The sequence below is a fragment of the Rana temporaria genome, chromosome 8 (genome assembly GCF_905171775.1).
Source record: "Rana temporaria chromosome 8, aRanTem1.1, whole genome shotgun sequence".
Lineage (NCBI taxonomy): Eukaryota > Metazoa > Chordata > Amphibia > Anura > Ranidae > Rana > Rana temporaria.
Genome location: NC_053496.1, coordinates 138534595 through 138554251, shown reverse-complemented (window position 1 = coordinate 138554251; position 19657 = coordinate 138534595). Strand labels below are relative to the sequence as shown.

The 19657-nt window shown below is 47.0% G+C and overlaps 1 protein-coding gene and 1 non-coding gene across 4 annotated transcripts in view; both read left to right on the top strand.

The window, feature by feature from the left end:
* The window catches only part of RASSF4 (Ras association domain family member 4), a 283607-nt gene that overhangs the window by 44918 nt on the left and 219032 nt on the right, over window positions 1–19657 (top strand). For all 3 annotated transcript variants that reach the window (XM_040320772.1, XM_040320771.1, XM_040320770.1), the window contains exon 2: window positions 14495–14606. The gene's annotated coding sequence lies outside the window, so the exon portion shown is untranslated. The remainder of the gene's footprint in view (window positions 1–14494; window positions 14607–19657) is intronic.
* On the top strand, window positions 18285–18355 carry TRNAG-GCC. The gene has a single exon. It is a non-coding gene; the product is annotated as a tRNA-Gly (tRNA).

Below are 19657 nucleotides of genomic sequence, written 5' to 3'. Positions count from 1 at the left end.
GCAGGGCCCCCCTTAATTATATCAAAACACCATTTTCACTTAAAATATACTAAAATCATTCTTAGCGGACACAAAAGATAACAGAGAAGCTGCGTGAATTAGCCCTTTTTTAAATAGTTTTTTAAATTTTTGAACAAAAACATTTTATATATATTTTTGAAAAACATTTAAATGTTTTGAATTTTTTTTTTTACAATTTTGTAAAAAAAAAATGTTTTACATTTTTTTTTTCAAGAATTGTATTCAATTTTACAAGGGATTAAAACAATACAGGGTTACAATTTGTTATATTTTTAATGGGACAGGGAAGCCGGCAGCTGTGTCTGTGTCTCTTCCTGCAGCAGCTGAAAGTCGGTGGGAGGGAGAGAAACTGGTTTTCAGCTGCTGCAGAGAGTCACATAGGGCATCCTGTAATTGCCCCTCCATCCAACCGCACTGATTCCCTCTGCTGTTTGGGCCCCCCTGTGAGCCTGGGCCCCCTACAGGAGGACTGGTGCCCCCCCCTATCAGCGGCCCTGACTGTGTGTGAGAAATAACCTGCTAATATGACAGAAACGGGAAAAATTTATTTATTTTTACAGAATTTTCAGTCTTTTTTCTTTTATAGCACAAAAAATAAAAGACCCAGAGGTGATCAAATACCACCAAAAGAAAGCTCTATTTGTGTGAAAAAAAGGACAAAAATTTCATATAGGTACAATGTTGTATGACTGAGTAATTGTCATTCAAATTGTGAGAGCACCGAAAGCTGAAAATGTATCTGGTTAGGAAGGGGGGTTAAGTGCCCAGTGGTCAAGTGGTTAAATTGATCGTAGTGCAAATGTGGTCCTTTGGGAGAATGTGCCTTTTGGGAACTGTGAATACTTTACCACAGTTATAAAGTAAATTCATCCTGAAGATTTTCTGGCCTATTTGTCAGTTGATGCAAAAATGCTGCCATTTCCCAACTGTCTTTCTATAAAGTGCACTCTTTATATAACCTGGTGGGTGTATTTACCAATAAAAGTACATAATGTGGTGATGTGAAGATCCGCTATGTATATAAGCTGATCTTGCGTTTTTAGACATTATCACATGGAGATTTATACTTTATTTGTTTATCTATTACCTTGCCTAATTTTTACTATTATGTTAAAGCATGGGTTTCAAACTGGCGGCCCTCCAGCTGTTGCAGAACTAACAAATTCCCTGAGGCATTTCAAGGCTGACAGTCACAAGCATGACTCCCAAAAGCAGAGGCCTGTATTCATTAATTAAAGAATGTTAGGTCGAGTGTGAATGTGAGATCTGAAAAATTATAAATATTCCCCTGTATAGTTTTAAGAGAAGATAAACATCATGGCCCGGATTCACAGACACTGGCGCACATTTATGCTGCCGTAGCGTATCTCCTTTACGCTACACCGACGCAGCGCAGAGAGGCAAGCATGGAATTCACAAAGCACTTCCTCCCAAAACTGTGCTGGGTTTCCAAGGCGTAAGTGGGCGTAAGTGGAAGTGGGCGTGAGCCATGTAAATGAGGCGTGACCCCATGCAAATGATGGGCCGAGCGCCAGACAGATACTTATTGCCAACTGCGCATGCGCCGTCCCGTGGACGCATTCCAGTGAGCATGCTCACAAATACGTCGGAACAACTGCCTAAGATACTTAACCTACACCCAGCCATATTCACGTACAACGTAAACTACGTAAAATACGCCAGCTTGTGTTTCCTGGTGCAGCCCTTTGCATGGATGCTGCTGAGTTACACCTCCTTTATGGGGCATAACTTTACGCCGTACGTACAACTTACGCACACCAGTCGTAGCCTGCGTCGGGCGCAAGTACGATCGTGAATCGGCGTATCTTCCTCATTTGCATATTTGAATAGAAAATCAATTGGAGCGCCACATGCGTCCAGCGTAAATATGCGCCCACTCTACGCCGGCGTAGGCAAGTTACGTCGGTGGGATGAAGCCTGTTTTTAGGCGTATCTTAGTATGTGGGTCCGGCGCATAGATACGACGGCGCATATTTGCACTTACGCGGCGTATCTCGAGATACGTTGGCGCAAGTGCTTTGTGAATCCGGGCCCATCTTACTATCTTTAAGAGAAAACCAAGTTGAATATTTTAAACATTAAATTATATCTAAAACAGAGAAAATAAACATACTTTTTGGCAGCAGCCCTTAGATGTCAGTCTAATATAATTAGTATTTCTGCATGTACAGATAAATACCTGTTGATCCTGATAGAAATCATGGGTCCTTGTAACTTTCTGTGCTCTGAACAGTAATCTCAAGCAATATTATTAGTCCTGCCTGTGTCTTTGAACCATAAAACCCCTCCACCCATGTTTGTAGTCTAAAGGCCCATACACACGGTCAGATTTTTTGCCAACAAACTTCAAAATGAGCAAGTTTTCAAAATAGTCCGACTGTGTGTACGCTCCATCGGAAAAACTTTTTCGGGTTTCATCGGACAAAGTTGTTGCAGAGTATGATGGATAAGTGCAGCAGAGTCTAATTCAGATCAGACATATTCTGTATTAACAGGAACTGGCTTGTTTATTGTAGGATCATCAGGCAGACAAAGATGTCTCTCTGCCTCATGGTAAGAACACACAGATTACAAGCAGGAAGAGAAAACCAACGAGTACATCACTGTGATACAGAAAACACAACATATCATAAAGAACACAGTCTAGCATATCAATGATCACTAGCGACATCTTGTGTCCTTTATCTAAACTGCGTTCTAAGCTATAGTTTGTTGCATATATCCAACACTCCTTCTCAACAAACTGAGGCTTAGTCCATTAAACCTATCTTCTTCGTAAGCTTTGAATGTCTTTCAGCGGTCAGAGGCTTTGTAAGGATGTCTGCTGTCATTTCCTCTGTTGGGCAATAAAGTAACTCAAGAAGACCTTGCTCTTGAAGATCCCTAAGAAAGTGAAACTTCACATCAATGTGCTTGGTTCTTGAATTAACTCCTTCCGTATGTGCAAGTCCAATGCATCCTTGATTGTCCTCATAGATTTCTGTTGGTCCCAACTGTGGTTGACCTAAATCTGTTAATAGCTGTCTCAGCCATATAACTTCTTTGCTTGCTTCCGCTGCAGCAACGTATTCTGCTTCAGTAGATGACAGTGAAACAGTGAGTTGCTTCTTACTAGTCCAACTGATGGCGCCTCCTGACAGGAAAAATAAGTAACCACTGGTAGATTTTCTGTCATTGGTGTCTCCTGCCCAGTCAGCATCCACATATCCTGTTAAGGTGCTTTCATCGCTTGCTGGTAACTTGAGCTTGTAGTGCAAAGTCCCTTTAAGATAGCGAATGATTCGCTTTACAGCATTCCAGTCCTTTTGATTTGGTATTGAAACCTTTCTGCATAGGATTCCAACTGTTGCTGCAATGTCAGGCCTTGTAGCTGTGGTAAGGTACAGCAATTTCCCTATTGCTTTCCTGTATTGAGTATTAGTTGGTAATGGGTTATCTTGACATTTCATCTCCTTTAGGTAGTTGGTTTCCATGGGAGATTTCACTGGTTTGGCGTCTTCCATTCCAAAAGTTTCAATTATTTCTTGTATTTTGTGTCTTTGATTCAGAAGAAAGCTGCCATCTTCCTCTCTCTCGATCTGGATGCCGAGGTAATTATTTATGTTGCCGAGGTCCTTGGTGTCAAAGTCAAACTTTACATCAACAAGCAATCGGACTTTTGGACAAAGTACAAACACGCATACTCAGAAGCAAAGACCAGCCGGAAGCGTTCTGTCTAGTAAAACTAGTGTTCGTATTTGAAAGAGCACATTCATGACGTGGCAAGTTCTGAAATCAAGAAAAGCAGCGCACATTCTCCTCTTCTTTATAATGTGATAATACTAAAAGCTGCTTTGCTGGTGATACTGACGGAGTAAAAACAAATGTCTTTACTTTGGATTAGTGTATTTTGATCATATGAATCAAACATATTTCTATATTATTTTGTGGGTCAAGTTAGCACAACCCCATTGCGCAACATGTCTGCTTGATGAACGGACGTTCAGAAACGAACAAAATTGCACGAAAATGAAAATCGCGAATGCACACAGATGAAACCTCTACAAACTCTCGATTAGCAGAAGGAGCCCAAAGGGTGACGCCGGAGAATTGAACTTCCTCTTTTAAACTCTCGTCAGTACGTTGAAACGTCACTACGTTCATGTTTGTTGCCGAAAAAGTCCAAGCGTGTGTATGCTATGGGTGTAACCGGACAACTCCCTTCAGTCAAAAATCCAAGGCAAAGTTTGTTTGATGTCCGACCATTTGTACGAGGCTAAACTCAGAAGTGCAACCTAGGGCGACAATGCTACTCATTTTTGGATAAAGTATAGTACATGAGTAAATGTAAAAATGTGCACTACTCAACAGATTAGGAAAAGCTGCAAACACTACAATCAGACAAATTAAGTGGATAATGGTAAGCTGTTATAATGCCCAAATAGCCCAAGCAATTAATAAAGAGGCTGAATTATTCAAAATCACATCCAGCCTCTTTAACAACAAAAAATACTTTTCTTCCATACCATCCTCAGATAAAATGTGCTCCAGCCTTCTTCTTTCATTTGAAGCCAAAATACAGAAAATCCGGACATCTACCAACCAGGCTGTGTGACCCTTAGACCAACCAATATCATCTGGCTTCCATTCAGGTCTTATGCAATTTACAGATACAACCCCTGGGGAGATACTGAAAATTATGAGAGACTTAAAAGCATCATCATATCCGGATGATATCTGTCCCGGGTGGCTCATGAAGACCAATGCAAAAACATTGGCCCCGGACATCTGCAAAGTTATTAACCTTTCTCTGCAACTAGGCATCGTCCCAGGAAAAATGAAGCATGCCATAGTAACACCCGTTCTGAAAAATATGGGCCTAGACATAAATGACCCGCTCAATTTCAGGCCCATCTCCGCCATCCCCTTCCTGGCAAAAATCCTAGAGCAAGTAGTCTTCAGGCAGCTACAAAACTATTTTGAGGGGGGAAACTTCTTCCATGACACCCAGTCGGGGTTTCGCCCGGGAAGAGGAACCGAGATATCTGTGCTGGCCATGCGAGAAAGATTACTGACAATCCGTGACGCAGGGGGGTCGGCAGCCCTGATTCTGCTAGACCTCTCCGCAGCATTCGACACTGTCGACTATGATATACTATTGGAATGATTAAAAAATCTTTTTGGTCTTAACGGGGTGGTCCTGAGCTGGATACGCTCGTTTCTCCATGAGAGAACACAATATGTCAAGATGGGAACACACCGGTCTACCCCAATAACTCTGACATGCGGAGTTCCACAGGGGAGTGCTCTATCGCCACTCCTCTTTAACTGCTATGTTCGTCCTCTTGCTGACATCATCCAGAACAATAACTTGGAGTGCCAGCTTTATGCCGATGACACACAAATTCTGGTTGATTCAGCAAGAGGACCTCAGCAGCCAGTTCAGCTGGCGAAATGCCTGGTAGAAATACAGGACTGGATGGCTGGCAATAAGCTTGGACTGAACGCAGCCAAAACTGAAGTTCTATTAATTGGTCCTACTAGCCCCCTATTGCTGGCTGCTTGGCCTCCATCCTTCAGACCCGCACCCATTCCAGCCAAGCAAACTCTCGTTTGTGCCCCAATTTAGAAACATCCTGCGGAATGCCAATTACCATCTAAGGCTCCTCAGAAAAGTAAAACATCTATTCACGCAAAATAACAGATCACTACTTGCCCAGGCTTTTATCCATTTCCGGTTAGACGGGGCAAACGTATTCCTATTGGGTGCCCCGCAAAAAGGGGCCCATAAGCTCCAGGTGGTTCAGAACCACACTGCTCGCTTTGTACTCGGTCTAGCGAGACAAGACCATATTAGCCTGGCCAGGAGATCACTTCATTGGCTCCCTATCGAGCAGAGAGTGATCTTTAAAACGCTCTGTATCTTCTTTCGTGCATACTGGGGACAGGGTCTCAAGTATTTACACAGCTTGGCGGTGCACTATGAACCCTCGCGCCCATTAAGATCCAAGACCCAACATTTAGCCACAGTTATTCCATCTAAACTTTCTTCCATGGGAGGCAAACGACTCCAGAGTAGAGGTGCCATACTGTAGAATGCCCTCTCTTTGGAACTTAAGATGACACCTAACCTGCTCCTCTTCAGAAAAAAACTGAAGACGGAGCTGTTCGTCCAGGCTTATGGATACATTTTTTTTTCTCTTTCCTCTCACAGTCCGTCCCCTCATTGAAGGGGCCACTTGCCTCTCTAATAACTATGATGTCTTCTACCCCTCCTCTAGTATCCCCACTGTTCCTTTTTTCTTTTCTATTTTTCTCTCATACACTTCACGGCTCTTTCCTCTTGTTCCCCTAAGGGCTGGATACCCTTTCCTTTCACTGCCCTCTCTTATCTTTTCTCTCCCAATCAATCAATCAATCAATCAATCAATATTAAATTCAGTGCTAATCTATATTATGTGTAAATATTAGAAAATTGTGCAAGTATGCACACAGTAAGTATAACACATTGACTGTGTAAAATAAAATAAAGTGCTAGGTGCAAACAGCAATTAATGAATATAAATACAATATATAAACTGAAATCACAAAAAAGTCCATATATGTGAAATGGCATTGTGAATAAATAACCCATAAGGGAAAACAACTGCCCAAACAGGTGAAATGAAATCACAATTGTTTAGTTAAAAATCAATGTTGAAATTGAAGATATATGCGACCTCTGAAGGGTAGGCCACCCACCCAGTAAGAAATCACCATAGATTGTGAATAACCACCGATGAAAAAAATTGCATACTCTTACTGGACTTAGTGGACCCAATGCCAGCGGCACAGAGTCAAACAGGCATGGAACTGGGAACGTGGTCACTCTCAGGAAACAACACGTGTGGTCAGCTTCTTTTCAACGTTGTCACCAGAACCAATCATGGACTCCACCATTCATAAAAGAAAAAGGCTGCCACATAGTGTAAAACCATTAACTATGGGTTTTATTTTAAAAGGTAGAACACATCAATGATGATATAAACAGGCGAGATAAGGTATGTGATCACAAATACATCCAAGAAGCGCAGTAACGCAGAGCTAGTTCAGTCCACCCAGCTAGTTCAGTACACAATTCAAAACATAATTTCAATGGGCAGGGGTGCTTTAGAAGTGGTGTATTCAGTGGGGAAAGAAGCTGCTTGCAGGACTTTTTTTGACGTCCTGCCAGCCAGCGCAGCGCCCCAGTGTGAAAGCACTCTGGCTTTCACACTGGGACTGCAGATGAGGCATCTTTTAGGTGCTCCTTTTAGCGCTAAAGCGCCTGAAAAAACGCCTTCATTGTGAGCTGCAATATACTGTATTCGATTTTAGTTCTTGGGTTTAGCTACACATTTGACCTATTGAGCGTAATAGATGTGTTGACCACAAGAGGGCGACTTTTGTTCAAGAAAAACATTTGACAGTAGCCAGATTCCATGCTTCACATTCTGTTTGTAAACCTTTGCAGCATTCTCAAGCCCCATACACACTATGGCCCCGTACACACGACAGAGTTTCTCGGCAGAATTCACCGAGAAACTCGGTCAAAACCCGGATTCTGCCGAGAAACTCTGTCATCTGTACAGTTTTGGCTCGGTGGAGCCGCCGAGGAGCTCGACGAGAAAATAGAGAACATGTTCTCTATTTTCTCGTTGTTCTATGGGAGAAGCCGTCCCGCCGAGCTCCTCGGCGGCTTCATCCCAGAACTCGACGAGGAACTCGACGTGCTTGGCACGTCGAGTTTCTCTGTCGTGTGTACGGGGCCTATCAGTTTTCCTGATGGTTTTCTCTTCAGGTTTACCAAAACCATCTAATATGAGGTCAAACCTTAAGCGTTTCAATTTGAATGCAATCAGGCAGGTCCTTGTACTACATGGTTTTAGTAAACCTGAAGAGAAAACCAGCAGGAAAACTGATAGTGTGTATGGGGCTTCAGTGGTTTCCTTTCTATGCTCTTTTCCTTTGACCACATTGGCTTGGCTATTCTACAATTAAAGTGGTATTAAACCCCAAAACAAAAATGTAATCTACTGCAGTTTACCAATTGTTTGTTTTCTTTTTGTTAGGCTTGTTTCCCTTTATTTCAGCCGGTAATCTAGCCAGTAATACACCTCCTGTTTTAGGGTGTCTGCATTCTGAATGGTGTAATAAAGCAGACACCTTTGGATAGTAGCATTGTCACCCGGGGGGGTGGGGAGTGTTAGACTCACAGATTTAGTCTGGGTTCACACTAGTGCACACGGAACACTGCATGTGATGTGCACAGGAATTGCACCATATTCCTGTGCACATCATATGCAATGTCTATGCAATGTGATTTTAGCCATACATTGCAGTGTTTAAACCCATGCAATGCGATTCTGGCAATTGCACTGCATTTTGCTATCTGTTTTGAGGTGTCATTAATCTAACATGCCGTGCGATTGCTATGCACTGTGATGCGATGTGGGGAAATGCAGCGAATCTTGTGCATTTCCCTCATCGCATCGGTGTAAACCAGGGCTCAGATGGACTTGACTAACAAATTAAAGCTGAACGTCAGCTGACATTTTATAAGCAATTATAAAAACAGTTTTTTTACCTTTTGGGGTAAAGGTTTTATATAAACAAATAAAGGCTGATCATTATAGGCACCCATGTCAGTGTTAAAGTGATTGCCAAGTTATCTTTTGAATTAAAATAGGCTCCTCCTCTTTTTTGAGTGCACCCATCAGTGTTGCCAACAGTCCGTAAAAACAGGCACTTTTTCCCCCGTCCGTAAATGTCCATAGTTGCGGGAATGTGCCAGTAAAAATGGCTGAGATTGGTTTGGCTTGGAACTGCGCATGGGCAGTTCTGGAGCTTGCCGAGCTGAACATATGCTGTATTCGGCCAGCGGATTTGACAGAGGCTGTGCCGCACGAAGACGGCGAGTGATGTATTAGGACATCCCGCCAGGCGTGCACGTGTCAGAATTTTAAATCTGTAACTAACCAGGAGCCAGGAGGTCGGAGGAGCACAGCACTGGAGCAGGAGTCAGGACTCATAGGCTGAGCAGCACGCAGCGGTGGCGGATGGAGGAGCCTGCTGCATCCAGGCAATACAAAGTTCACAGGGGAGTCAGAGACGGACAGAGTGGCAGACAGCCCAGCCGACAGTGACATCAGGTGATGGTGGCAGAGGGGGATCCGATGGAGGCAGGGGGTGATGGTGGAACCGCAGAGGGGGACGATAGAGGCAGGGGGTTAATGGAGGCAGGGGGAGATTGGAGGCAGGGGGTGATTGGAGGCAGGGGGTGATGGTGGCTGCAGTGGTACCCCAGAGAGGAATGGAGGCAGGGGGAGATTTGGAGGCAGGGGGTGTTGGTGGCACCGCAGAAGGTGGGGGATGGAGACAGGGGTTGTTGGTGGCATCGCAGAGGGGGATGGAGGTAGGGGGCCTGGGGGAGATTTGTGGCAGGGGGTGATTGGAGGCAGGGGGTGTTGGTGGCACTGCAAAGGGGGATGGTGGCATCGCAGAGGGTGGGGGATGGAGACAGGGGTTGTTGGTGGCACCGCAGAGGGGGGTGGAGGCAGGGGGTGATGTGACTAAATAATTTGGCCTTATTATTATGAAAATAACAAAAATATGTTTTTTTTACCTGAATATCTACCATAAATCACATTGCTATTTGCCTAGCGTACTTGTTTGTAGCCTACATACTGAAATGTGCACCTAAAAATGTAATTTAGTAACGTTTGTGAAATGCCAAAAAAAACGTGGCTGCGCCAGTAAATTTCAGGTATCGCGCCAGTAAATTTCAATCTGGTAGGTTGGAAACACTGGCACCCATAGCAAGCCACTTCCTATGGGGGGCACTGGTGCAGGCTTGCTCCCGAGCAGGGCTGTGTGTGTCTATTGACAAGTAAAGTGTGGCTCAGCCTCACCCCCCCGTCCCCCCCCTCACTGGAATTTACTGACAGTAGCAGGAGCCAATGGTTCCTACTGCTTTTAGACAAGCCTGCAAATGCAGGAAGAGAGAGCAGAGCAGGGCTGCTGGTGCCGTGGGTGCAGTGCTGGATCGAGAGTGGTGTCAGGTAAGTGTTTGGGGGTAAGCACAAATAGTGGATTTTTTTTTTTTATCTTAATGCATAGAATGCACTACGGTAAAAACCTTATGCCTTTAGAACCACTTTAAATGATTTGTCTCAACCCTCTAAATACTACATTGTCTGGCCAGCCTGGTCTGTTTAAAAACAACTTACTGGCTGGATGACCAGATGAAAATAAAGGAAACAAGCCTAAAAAAGAGGACAAATACAGCCACCACATCTAAACCCTGCTCTCTATTCCCCCAGGCAGGATTCCCGGCAGAGTGTTTCCTGCCGAGAAAACTGGTCGTCTGTATGCTTACCTGAGTGTAGAAAAACTGCGCATGTTCGATAACACTTCAACGCATGCGCGGTAGCATACAAAGTTAGTGTGGGGTGTAGCAAGATGGCGGCGACGGAATTTAATGTGACGAGATGATGGTTCATCGTTGTTTATGACGTCACCGCGTTCTTGACGTTCAAAAGAACGGCGCTTATTTTGAGTGGCTGTCTGTATACACCGCTTTGCAAGGCAGGCTTGCCAGGAATTCCGTCAGGAAAACGGAAGTTTTTTTTCCTGACGGGATTCCTGGCCGTGTGTACAGGGCTTAAGAGCCGGTAAGCTGCAATTTTATTCATTTTTGTTTTTGTGTTTAATACCACTTTAAGCCAGGAGACAAATGAAAAGAGGTAGTTGGCACAGACTGGACTATACAAGCATAGAGTAAATATAATAAATTTAACAGCAACTTGTAACTCATTAACGTCATTTTATAAGTACACAAGAATGTACCAAAGTCAGTCTCTATTTGTGATTTTATAAAGAGTAAAGCACTTAGCCTGAAAAGGGGTACAGTAAGGGGAAGTGAAAGTCAATAATACCTATTTTAACTTTAAAAATGTTATAAAAAACGTGTTATGGGCATGAGAGGGATCCAGAGGCACCACGTCCCTTGGTAATATATAAAGAGGAAGGAATACGTTCTTGGAATTTTTAAGGTGCAAAATATCAACAATGCACAACCTGTTAAAAATTAACAAGTTTATTCAGTACCTCCTTAAAAATATTAACTACTTACATACCAGCCGTTGTCATTATACGTCAGTATTTTGATGTAGAGGAGATAGCTGCCATAACCCCGGTATTTTCTTCAACGGCGGGCGGTCCTCTTTCAGATAAAAGTGGTCTATGCAGCGGATTTGCCCCAAGATCACTTTTATTGGAGGCAGGAGAGGATCTGATGCTATCCCCTCAGTAGCATGGAGCCGAGTGAGGGAAAGATGGTCCCACCCGGCTCCATAACATTGGATGATGAAAGTGACATTTACGTTGTACATTACGTTGATCCGCCTCTTTCACACGGGGCGGATCAGTAATGATCCGCCCCGTGAACCTCCGCTTGCTCAGCGGGGATCGCTCCATTGATCCCCGCTGTGCCGGCGGATGACAGGGCGGTCCCCGCACACTGTGCAGGGACCGCCCTGTCTTTTCTCCGCTCTCCCCTATGGGGGGATCGGATGAACACGGACCTGTTCTGCTCTTGCCGATCGCAATCGCGGGACTCCTGGGAACATGGAGTTCCCAGGACACGCGGCAGGCGCGCGCACGCTTGCTGGGCAGCAGATTCAAATGGACGTACCTGTACGCCAATCTGCCTGCCCGTGCCATTCTGTCACTGTAAATAGGCGTGCGGCTGTCGGCAAGTGGTTAAAGTGGAACTAAACCCTCCTATCCTCTACAGCCAAGAAAGCTTCCATCTTAGCTTCTGTTTGATCTGCAGTTGCCATTGTGCTGCACATGTGATCAGTTATGACACCAACCATTTGATGGCTTGACAGTTCTGTTTGAGGCAACTGTGACAGTTATCATTCATGGGAGGCCCGGACTGGCCATAGGGCATAACAGGCACCTGCCCGGTAGGCCGCGGCACCTGGGCTGCTCCTGGTATGGCCAATGCAGCTGGGCTGCTCCTGGTATGGCTAAAGCAGCTGGGCTGATCCTTGAGCCCGTGCTGCTTACCTGGCCTCTCCGCGCTGGCTAGTTCAGTTCCGCTGTCGAGCGGGGGGGGGGGGGCGTAAACTACAGGTCAGGTGATCTGTGTGAGTATGACGAGGGAGAGGGGATCTGGAGGATACGCCGGACCTGAACAAAGGTAACGCTCCCTGTGTTCCTGGATAGGAGGAGCAGCGGGACGTCTGCATAGAAGAATCAATTTCTCTATTTTACTCTTGCAGTCTCTTAAAGCCAGCTTATCCTCCTCTCTCCCACATTCAGAGGCTGCAGGAGTAAAATAAAGAGATTGATTCTTCTAAATCCTCCCCTCCAGCTACTTTCTGCTGCCCCATCTGTGCTCTCAGGCGCCCCCATGTTCTCACCACCACCCTCCCCCCAGTGCTCTCTGACCCCCCATGAGCTCTCCACCACCCCCCAGTGCTCTCTGACCCCCCATGCTCTCAGGTGTCCCCATGTATTCACCACCACCCCCAGTGCTCTCTGACCCCCATGCTCTCAGATGTCCCCATGTGCTCACCACCACCCCCAGTGCTCTCTGACCCCTATGCTCTCAGGTGTCCCCATGTGCTCACCACCACCCCCAGTGCTCTCCAACCACTCATGCTCTCAGGCACCCCCATGTGCTCACCACCACCCCCCCAGTGCTCTCTGACCCCCCCATGCGTTCTCCACCCCCCCAGTGCTCTCTGACCCCCCATGAGCTCTCCACCCCCCAGTGCTCTGACCCCCCATGCTCTCAGGCGTCCCATGTGCTCACCACCACCCCCCAGTGCTTCTGACCCCCCATACTCTCAGGCGCCCCCCATGCGCTCTCCACCACCCCCTCTGTGCTCTCTGACCCCCCCCATGCGCTCTCCATCACCTCCCCCAGTGCTCTCTGATCCCCCCATGTGCTATCCATCATTCTCCCACCAGTGCTCTCTGACCCCCCATGCGCTCTTCACCACCCCAAGGTGCTCTTTGACCACCCATGCTCTCAGGCGCCCCCATGTGTTTGCCACCACCCCCTTCCCAGTTCTCTCTGACCACCAATGAGCTCTCCACCGACCCCTCCCCCAGTGCTCTTTGACCCCCCATGCACTCTCCACCACCCCCCAGTGCTCCCTGACCCCACATGAGCTCTCCACCACCCCCCCAGTGCTCTCTGATCGCCCACGCGCCCTCCACCACCCCCCAGTACTCTCTGACACCCCATGCGCTCTCTGACCCTCCCAGTGCTTTCTGACCCCCCATGCGCCGTCCATCCCCCCAGTGCTCTCTCTCCATGTGCTTTTGCGCCCCCCCCCCTGTGCTCTACAGCCCTCCAGTGCTCTCAGTTTTCCCCCCCATGCTCTCAGGCCACCCCTTATTCTGGCATCCGTACACCTTTCTGGACGCCGGGCGCCTGAATTGTAGAGGCAGGGTGTATTTTTGAAGCACCTGATTAGAGCCATAGGCTCTAATAGGCTTCAAAATATGTGGGATCGTGTCGCAGAGCATTGCACTACTAGCCCACCCAGGTGTTACAAAAGCTGTTGTAACAATAATGCTCAATCCGGCCAATCAGAAGCAGGTCTGAGACCCCCTTTCTGATTTTCCGAAAAGACAAGACTCTGGATTGGCCATCGAGAAGGAGGAAATGGAAGCCAGAGCTGTTGTTTGGAGACTGGAGAGTAGGGGAACGGGAGAGCCATGCCGCCGTCGAGAGCCCGGAAGAAGCGCTGATGGGGTAAGTGCTGCAGACCCACACACCTGCCGACCGGCCAACCAACTGACCGACTGGGAGGGTGGTGGTTACGATGCTGTTTGCCTCCCCCAAAGCAAATTACCACCGGCCACCACTGAGCTGCAATATATTACATTGTTAGTTTTGGGTTTATTACCGCTTTAAGGACCAATCCCAACTGATCATTTAGCGTAATGACGCATGCCCTTTCCTCCTCCATAGTATACAGATCTTCATTTTAAAAGCATGGAAGCAAAACAGTTCTGCCTCTTTAAAAAATATAATATAAATCATTTCAGAATCTTCTGCCTGATTTAACACTGTGCCTGTTGTTATTTGAAAAACGATGTCACTGAATAGCATTAGCTGTAGCTGAATAGTTGTATTGGTGATGCTGCTACTTAACAATTGAAGATCATGTCATTCCATTGTCTATTATGTTCATTAGTCTGGCTGCAGAGGCTCATGGTAGGCTCATTGAGAGACGTTTGATTTGTTGCATGTTTTCTTTTAAGTGTTGAACGGTTTTGTTCCCGCAAACACTATTATCTGTAAGATCTATTGTGCTTTAATATTTATGCTATTTGTGTCTATAAGCCATAAACAGCAGTGTAGCATATAGCCTGTAAGTGAACGCAGTTTGGGGTGCAAGGAGTTAATTTGTGTTGCACTTGTTTCTAGAACTTCCTATTTTCTGCTGGAATAGGAGAAATCTGCAGATATTGTTTGAGGAAGATACTGCCTTGTCCAGACTGCATAAGTAGAAGATCGTGATTCATTACAGCTAAAAGAGGTGAGCCCCCGTTTTTCAGTGCATGTCTGCTATTTGTGTATTCCTTCTCTTCCAGGAAAATAAAATGTAATGCTTGACCATTGATATACCCTGATAAAAATGTTTGATCGTTTAGCAATACTGACTATAAGCCACAACTGCTGATGCAGTGGTTTATTTTTTTCAACTTTTATTTAACTTGATTCATTGTTGCAAAATAATGTGATTGCTGGCTTTAGTAATTACATATGTGTTACATGAATCACTTGCATAATTTTTTGTTACTGGTAGTTTAATGTTTACAAAATGCAAATTTGTAGTGATTAAACAGCTTGAAGTCTATCACCTTTCATGCAGTTAATATCTAAGTAGAACTGCACCCTTTCAGGTTTGGCAAACATATCATTAATAGAGATGAGCTTGGGCATCCTCTGAACACATACCTCTTGCTTGAGCTGGATGAGCTGTGGGCCAAGCCATTCTGCGGCCCACAGCTCACAGAAGCCCTGGTCTGCAGCTCATTGAGGGAGTTTAGAGAGACTTTAAACTCCCACTTTATTGTACCAGGTCATCCTTCTCCCGCAGCTTCTGTGAGCCCACAGCTCATTGGAGTAAAAAATGTAAGATGTGCTAGACTTGAGTTGCGACCATCCGTATCATGTTGCTGTGAATTTAGAGATTTTTTCCTGTCAAATACTAGTTTTTCTATTTTTTCTATATTATTGATTCTATGAAACCATTCCTTTCTTGTTGGAGTAGTAGTCGAGCACCAATTACAGGGCATACAGTGTCAAGCAGCATTAATCATGAACGTTGTTAGGGATTTGAGGTAGTGCTTCTTAGGAATAGAAGTGTGGTGGAGAAGATATTGTGCAGGTGAGAAATCAATATTTATAGTGATTGTTAGGATAGTCTCATGCAGGACCGTTTGAAGGAATTAGGGGGCCCCAAGCAAAATGGACATGGAGGCCCCCCACCACACGCACAGCGCAGAACCACAGCAAGCAAAAAACCAACAGCCGGGAGCATGGATGAAAGGGGTGATGGTGGGCAAGATGACTCACTAGTGCCCCAGCATGGCATGAAATATAAAAGAGGGCTCCATATGGTGTAGATCAACCAATGAATTTTATTTATAAACATATCTTACAAATCAGTGTAAATATAGCCAATAAAAGTCATCACAAAATGGTAAAATATGAATAAAAGCAATGTGGGAAGCATAAAGATGCCTGCATCTTTATGCTTCCCACATTGCTTTTATTCATATTTTACCATTTTGTGATTACTTGTCATCCACCTGGCTGTGCCAGTGTGCCAGTGAGCTCTCTTCTTTCTATTCACAGTCACTGAGAGACTCTCACCATATAGCATCGTTTGTTACAACTTGTGATTGTGTCATCATGCACTTGTGCTTATATATCTGTAACATTCATTTATTATGAGTTGGTGATCCATTATCACCGTGGTCATTCTCACATTCTTTTTACTCCCCCCCCCCCATGTTTTGTTCTATTCTCACCTCCCCTTCTTACCTGTAGCGTGGCCAAGCTCCTCTTCCTCCTGTCAGTCAGGTGTCCTGCCGTATTTTCGGAGACTCTCAGTGTGCACTTCCTGTCAGTCCGGCCGGGAACAGGACACTGAATCTCCTGTACCGCGGGTACTCGGCTGGACTGACGGGAGGAAAGAAGAGGAGCTCAGCCACGCTACAGCCTGGAAAGGGGAAGTTGGGGGCCCCAGGCCAGCTCGGGGCCCCAATCAATTGTTTGCTTTGCCTGTCCTGTAGCGACGGGCCTGGTCTCATGTATCGATTGCCAAAAAGGTTATTTCTCTTATCGTCCATGGACGGACACAGCTCCTTAAGTCTTGACAAGTGGGTTATGTTCCCTGTTTACAGGAGAGGACTAGGCAGAAACATGTTAAATGGTTAAATACATGTTACATTAACAGAGTTGAACAGCCCCGCCCAGGGGGCGGTCCCTCCAGACATAACCCTCCTCACTGCAGCTTGCAGCCTCAGTTTCGTTCTGCCTAGCAAAGGAGATGGACGTATGGCTCCCTTTGGGCCCAGCGCCTTGAGGAGAAATTTTCTTTTATTTTCTTTTCTTTTAATTTTTTCTTAAAGAATCTTCTTTCAACTGTCGGCTGAGAGACAGGCTGGATATTATAGATCCTTGTAGTCTTCTCAGTCCGACCAGCATGCGTGGACACACCTTTGCAAAGAGGCTTGGTCTGCCACGCCATACCTCATGACTCCTGAGGTGGCCGGTGAGCTTTGCTCCGAGGTCCACATATGACTGGGCTGTGGTGTTGTCTCACTCACAGTGGACCGGGCCGACAGCTACCTCCATTGCGGTTGTAGTTCTGTCAGGAATGCGTCAGCGAATGCTCGCTCTGAGGTAAGTACAGTCCCTCCCGCTTAGGTGGGTTGGTGCGGCTGGGCATTCCCGGGGTTTGGGGGGCCTTTTCTCCTCCCTCCCCTGCTCCTTTCCCTCTGCTGCATTGCAAACATTTGCCGCTGTCGGGGGGGGGGGGCGCTCCGTGAGGGGACTGTGTCTGGCCTGAGTTTTTCTGTGAGGTTTCTGTGTGTATTTTTTAATTTTTTTACACTTTTAAAAGCCTTAGAGGCTTTTGCTGTTTAAATGCTGCGTTTTGCCGCCATTCGGCCGGCTCTGGCGCCATTTTTGGGGTGGTTTTCAATTGCATTGAAAACTCCCATTGGCGGCCATTTTGCCGTAGCCGCGCTCCGAGGACGTTCGGCGGCCATCTTGGCTGACCCCTAGTGCTGAATCCTACGGTACACACAGGTCCCTCGGATGCCGCAGTCTCCTCACAGTATTTTTTCCTCCCCACACGCCGTGTGCTGTGGGCGGATGGCGCGCTGGGCAGTCTCCTCCTCGGTGAGTCCCCTGGGATACCCCCGACCAGCGCAGCGAAGGGTGAGTTGCCCTGCATAGGGCATTGGAGCTTCTGTAAATCAATGGCAATTTATACATACACACTATGTGTATGGGTTGCTCTATTGGAGTCAGTATCTGGTCCTTCCCCACCTGGGATCCCACAGATGGTTTTTTACTGTTTGTCCTGGACACCTTGGTGCCAGGGTGGGGGACTGTGGACGGGCAGGGGTCAAAGGAGTGCCCTCCTCCCCCCCCCCCCCTCTTATCCCCTGGGGAATGCTCTGTCACAGATGGAGCCATGGACCAGATACCTGGGGGTGCAGGATAAGGCACTTAGAGGTGCGCTTCTCACTGCTGGACGGGACTCCCTGTAGCTGGATAGTGCAGCTGGGTTTCCGCTGAGGGCTCGGTCTTTTTTGGGATCACACAAATCAGACCGCTCTGTGTAGGTTTTCCTTCTGTGCCCTTTCTTGCTCATTTTTAAAAAAACGCGGAATGAGAAAAGCCACTGAGGGCTTTTGTAGTCCCTTACCGCCTGGCGGCTCGGTGCCCCTTGAGGGGAGCCTTTTAAGAGAGTGGGCTTCTCCTCCGGTGGTGGACCCTCCGGGCGTCATGTATAGGTGACCACCCCCCCCTATTGCGGGACACCCCCGCTTGTATGAATTTGACTGAGAAGATCCGAAGTTCTGACCCGTTCCATGTCTATCATGCTGGGGTCTGTCTTGCGGCCTATTGTGGCCACTACTCTGGATCCCAGTCGCTCACTGAGTGAGCATTTTGAACCATACAGTGGATAAATGCATTGGTGGTTCAGTGGTAGAATTCTCGCCTGCCACGCGGGAGGCCCGGGTTCGATTCCCGGACAATGCAATGAGTACTTTACTCTCTCCCGAAGTTGTTAGGCTAACGGACCTGCAGGTCCAGGGCCCTGTATATGTCTGTGATGTTTCACTGGATGCCGCGCCCTTGATATCCAGGGCTTTGGTTTCTGATGGGAGACCTTTGGGTCCTTGCTGGTTGACATTATCAAGGATGTCACTGGAGGGAAGAGCGCTCTCCTCCCTCAGGCTTCCAGGGGGAAGGGGCCCCGCCGTGGGCCGGGTCCTTCTTTTTCCAAAGCGGTCTTTTTCCGTCAGTCAGGGGCCGCGGGCGAACCTCCTGGGCCGACAAGGGCTCAGCTGGGGGGCTGATCCGTCCCTGGGTGCGTAAGCCAATTGCGCCGGCACCCGAACCCGCCAATGTATGTAGCTTCCCCTGCCCGTCTCTGAAGTGGGGGGTCGCCTTTGCTGTTAACAGCTCGGTGAACCTCCCTGCCCTCCGACAGTGGGTCTGTGAGGTGGTATCTTCGGGGTACTAGATAGGGTCCCTTCCGATCCACCGAACAGTTTTCTTCCCTCGTGTCTCCCTCTCCCGGCTCGGTCTGCCTTTGAGCAGTATGGGACTTGCTAAGCTGCGGTGTGATTTTATCTTTTCCGCAGGACTAGTGGTTTGAGGGACTCTATCTCGGTCCCAAGGATGGGCATGATCCATTCGATTTTGGGCTTCAAGGACCTAAAGGTCTTTGTGAATGATGGGTAGGTCCGCTCGGAATCCATTCGTTCAGTGGGGTAGCCACTTGCACTTCGGTGCAGAAGGTCATAGGTACGACCCACCATGGGGCTGCTACCTATATAGCTTTTAGCTGCGCTCCATCCGGGGGACTTTCTGGCGTCCTTGGACATAAGGACGCATACATGCTTGTTTGCGCAAGTCATAGAGTTTTTCTGTGCCTCGCGATGGAGATGCCCACGGTCAGTTGTGGGCCTTCCTTTTGAACTGGTGCCAGCAGCCCGGCTAGCTCAGTCGCAGGGTCGTGGGTTCGTGTCCCACGTTGGGCGCCACCAATGATTTTCACCAAGGAGTTTTGCACTTATCCTATCCTTGTTGGGACAGCGAGGCTTTGCTGTCGTGGCTACTTAGACGACTTCCTGACTCAGAGGTTGTGTCTGTGGCTTTTCGGACCCTCCGTGAATTCGGGTGGGTGTTAAACATTTGGAGTCGGCCCTGGTTCCGACTCAGTTTGGATTGCCTACGACTTCCGGACTCCTCGGTGGCAAAGGTCTTTTTTTCTCCCTGGAGAACTTGCAGACTCTTCAGTCGGTGGTGATTATTGACATCACGCAATTGGTCTCT